Source organism: Chrysochloris asiatica, unplaced genomic scaffold (assembly GCF_000296735.1).
Source record: "Chrysochloris asiatica unplaced genomic scaffold, ChrAsi1.0 scaffold00047, whole genome shotgun sequence".
Classification (NCBI taxonomy): domain Eukaryota; kingdom Metazoa; phylum Chordata; class Mammalia; order Afrosoricida; family Chrysochloridae; genus Chrysochloris; species Chrysochloris asiatica.
This window is the reverse complement of record NW_006408565.1, coordinates 1,694,397-1,699,303: the sequence shown is the minus strand read 5'-3', so window position 1 is coordinate 1,699,303 and position 4,907 is coordinate 1,694,397. Positions and strand designations below refer to the sequence as shown.

Sequence of the window (4,907 nt, the reverse complement as noted above, 5' to 3'; positions counted from 1 at the left end):
GTCTTTTAGAAAACATAACACATCTGGCATAGCATCTACAATTGAAGTTATCACTTAGTTAACTTTATGGTAGTACACGATCTAAAATGCCACCATGTTCTTTTTTTTTTTTTTCCCAGTGGTCAGTCTGGGGAATTAAATGGGCATATAGCAGAACCACCCCCTCCCCTATATTCTTTAAATCTGTGAGAGTGGTGCTAATTTCTGCCAATCATTGTACAATGCAGTGTTTTTTCTAATTTGCTATCTAGTCTATGGGTATATGTGCGATTTCAGATGTATCCACTTGGTCTTCCTACTATTTTGCATCTTTTTCTACGAATAAAGAACCAATGTGAGGCTTCAGCCAGCTGTTTACTTATTCCAATTAAGTATTTTGTTGTTGTTGTGTGCCCAAAGTTGGTTCTGACTTATATAGACACTGTATAGGGTTTCTTTGAGCGGCTAATGGGTTTGAACTGTCAACCTGTGATTACCAGTTCAGTACTTGTCCTACAGTGCTACCAAGCTCAATTCAGTATTTTAGGGATGGGAAAATGATCATAGGGTGAGTCTGAAGACCCATTGAATGCACTAAGAGATGGACTTTGGCAAGACTCCACTGATATGCTCCTACTGAAACAGGGTCATGGTGGCATTTTAGATCCCCTGGCATCAATGTCAGCCTAGACCCTGTATCCAAAAAAACATTAAAATATCTGGATATTCTTCATTCTTCTTTGTATGTTACTCTAGTAATTAACCATAGGTTCCTTTGGGGGATATTAAATCTGTATATACTTGCTATAGCACAGTGGGATCATTTCCCAAAGGAATTCAGTCTCTCCTTTAAACAGTAGGCTCTGTGTCTGAGAAAACCTTAAATAAAAAACATGGGTAAGAAATAGTGATTTTTTGTTGTGATGGTTGACATTAGCAATCTGATCACATGCTCTCGATCTCTCTTGATTATATTGGTCAACAGTACAACTACCAGCAGTTCTGTGGGAGAAAGATGAGGCTTTCTGCTCCCGTAAAAATGTACAGCCTCAGAAACCCTGTGCAGGGCCACTATGAGTCAGAACCGACTCCACGGTACTTAACAACAACAACAACAACAACAACAACAACCGTTGTTAGTTGCCTACTGATCTTGCAACTAGAACTTCAAGGTCTATTAGCCACCTCACTTTCCAGCTTTGCTGCCCATTAGGTACTTCCATCTGCCTGGCCTCTGCTATCCTAGCAATGTAGTGTCGCCATTAATTTCAGGGAGCCCACTTCCATGGTACCCTTCCTTACTGTCGGCCTCACTTAGAAAGAATCGTACCGCTGAGCTTGTTGATGATGCTTCTGCCCCCTGCAGGCGCTCCTTCCTATTGTTTTGATGAAGGAATATCCTTTGGTAACATATTCATTTTGGGTTCTCTGCTTTAAGTAATAAATTTATTCCAGCAGGCCCATCTCTCTGAACTTTTTGATTGCTTCCTGTAGCTCTGGCAATGCTACCATTTCCACATTGTTTATGGTAGCTGTTCTCTCTGCCCATTGTTTAGCTATTATCTCTTAACCACAAACCTTCTCTTCTATACCCTATTAGGAAAACTCCCATTTCAGCTTTGCTAGTTGTTCTTTGTTATACTTTGCCAATAGGGAATGCAAGAGGGAGAAGGAGAAGCTGCAGGAGGGGCATGTTTCCTATTGGCTACCTATTGGCTTCCAGTGCTTGTGAACATCACCCTAGCAACAATTCTTAACTCTGGCATCAGCAGTATCTTCCCTTAGCAGCAGCTAAATCCAGTTTGTGTTTTTTACCCAACATTTTGTTTTACCAGTTAGATGGTGCCCCTGCTCAGAAGTCTCAGTGTCAGTTCACTGAAACCCCTCTTCTAAGCTCCTGAGGGGAAGTGGTATCTGCTTCCTGTAATTGCTACTTTAGTGATTGTTGTTAAGTGTCGTTGAGTCAGTTCCGACCCATAGCGACCCTGTACAGGGTTTCCAAGGCTGTAAATCTTTATGGGAGCAGAAAGCTTCATATTTCTCCCGTGGAGTGGCTGGCAGTTTCGAACTGCTGACCTTAAGGTTCATAGCCCAATTCGTAACCACTACGCTACCAGAGCTAGCTTTGTTTTATTGTTGTTAGTTGTCATGGACTCAGCTCTGACTTGTGGTCGCCTTTTATATAACTGGATGAGCTGTTGCCTAGTCCTGGGTCATCTTCATGATCACTGGTATGTTTTGAGTATATTGTTTGTGGTTATTGCGTGTGTCTATTCTTCTCATTGGGAGGTTCTTTTTTTTTTAATTTACCAAACATTATGCTTTTTTCTAATGATTGGTCTTTCCTGATGACGTGTCCAAAGTAAGCAAGTTGAAGTCTTACCAGTCTTGCATTTAAGAAGCATTCTAGTTGTGATTCTCTTAAGATGGGTTTGTTCATTCTTCTGGCAGTCCATCGCATATTCAATAGACCTCGCCAACACCACAGTGGGAATGAGTTGATTCGTCTTCTGTCTTTGTCACTCATTGTTCTACTTTCCCATGCATATGGGACAGTTGAAAAGATGATGGCGTGGGTCAGGTGCATCTTAGCCACCAAAATGACTCTGCTTTGGAAAACTTTAAAGAAATATTTTGCAGCAGATTTGCCCCATGCAATATGTATAACTTTGTACTTCCTTTTAACTTTTCAGTTAATCAGTTAATGACTTTATACCTATGTAACAATATCTTAAATTAAAGTCTCTCTCTTTAAGTAGGTGATATAGTTTCTGCCTTCCAATTGGACCCTCATCATTATTCCCCACCACCACCAAGTTTCAGAGAACCATGCCAGCTCCAAGTGTCCTTGCTAATATGATAAATCCAAAGGCCCAGGGGAATGTCTCAATTCCAACAAACTGCTTTTACCCAGCTCTATATCCACCCCCACTCCCCCTTTACTGGTTATGTACCCTCTGTGTCCATTCCTAGAAATGCTCTCCAACTTCCTGTTGGTACATATTAACCAAGTCCTGCAGTGTTGCTAGTAAAAGTCCTTTTCTTTAAGATAAGATCACACTTTCTCATTTGTGTTATGCCGAGACTTGACCCTAACGATTAGCCTAGAAGTCACAAGAGGAGATAGGAGCAGGCTGTGAGGAGAACAAGTATCATCTTGCACGGTGTTTGCCTTAGGTGGGGCCTCTGCATGATCCTCAGCAAGGGAAGGGACTGTACACTCTCTCTCTCTTTTTTTTTTCACCCTTCACTGAACACTTTTTATTGGCCTTTTGGATAGAAACAGGAATAAATTTGCCAGGAAGGATGATCCCATCATACTTCTGTTGGAACCTGCGCAGGGCCTCCTCTTTGCTGATTCTGTGTTTGGCCCCAATGCAGCCTGTCCTGTGCTTCTTGTCTGTGATGCTGAAACCTGGCCTACCAAGCACCACATAGAAGTCCAGGCCATAGATACCAATGCTAGGGTCCGATTTGAGTTCCAGATTGATGTGCTTCTGGATCCCCAAACCAAAGTTTCCAGTATCTGAAACGTTAATTTTTCATAACTCATACTCCCGCACCTTTAGACCTCTCTCTCTGTATCCCCCCTGCCTTGGCTCCATGAACTGTGCAGTGGATAGCAATCTTTTCATTTCTCCTAATGCCAAAGGACCTGGTGTGTATCTGGCTTTGGAGAACACAGGGGTCTGACCGGTCAGCTGCTTTAACACCTTGACTGCCTGATTCAGTCTGTCTCCACTCTCCCCCACAGAGATGTTGAGGCAGAGCTTGTGGATGCGAAGTGCCTGCATTGGGTTCTCTTTTTCACCTTGATCCTGCGCCATGATGAAGAGCAGAGGACTCTACTCTTTCAGCAAAGGTGAAATGAACACTTCCACTATTAACATCATCAGATCCTGCACCTGATTTTCATCCCTTCCAGCTGCAGGAGATTAGGAGCTTTTCAAATGCTCTCATAGAAGGTTTCTGGCTTTCAGAACATGCCCTGAGTTAACGGTTGACTAGTTTGAGCTTATATTTTCCTTCTGTCACCACATCAATGGCAATTAATAACCAATAAACTCTACCAGTTCTTCTCATTACTGTTCCCTCCACATCTCCCAAGACTGAAGAGACTAGATAAACCAGTATGTCCCCTTATACCTGTGTCCCATCTCAATTCATCATAGATCAGAGGCATTTTAATGGGGCTTTTACAACAAATTAAGAACTCCCAACAATAGGACCCTGTGGTCCTTTGGTAGGTAAATGATACAATTCTTGAATTCCATCCTTAGGTTTTGTTCCTAAGACCACTTATTGTACAAACTGTCTTAGGTTAGATGTCTAGATGCAGACACTGAGAGCAGGATTTGAGTTAAAATAGTTTATTAGGGAAGTGTCAATTAAACTGGTTAGACCAGGGAAGTGATAAAGGAAAAGAAGGTAGTTAGTAAGATACTCTATTTAACCAGCTACCACAATAGGGTATTAAGGAGCTCTGGTAGCGTAGTGGTTATGAATTGGGCTGCTAACCTCAGGATCATCAGTTCGAAACTAACAGCTGTTCCACAGGAGAAAGATGAGGCTTTCTGCTCCCGTAAAGTTTACAGCCTCGGAAACCATGTACAAGGTTGCTATGAGTCAGAACCGACTTCACGGCACATAACAACAACAACAATTGGGTACTAGAGCTGAATCCTTAGGGAAATAATGGGAAATGTTTCAAAACACCTGCCACAGAAGTAACTCAATTGAGGGATGACAGAGCTGGAGTGTTTATACACTCACTCTGAGAGTCATTGGCTAAAGGCACAGGTATAGATGTAGATGCTCACAGATGGCAGTTGGCAGGAAAACAGAGAGTTCATCACCAATAAGGAATCTGCATTTAAACAAGTAGTCAGATGATTCAGATGCAGATGCAGGTTGTTACAGCTGCTGGT

General features: G+C 42.2%; 1 pseudogene; it reads right to left on the bottom strand.

The window, feature by feature from the left end:
- Window positions 1–3,078: 3,078 nt before the first annotated feature.
- LOC102819742 lies at window positions 3,079–3,806 on the bottom strand (annotated as a pseudogene).
- Window positions 3,807–4,907: the final 1,101 nt, after the last annotated feature.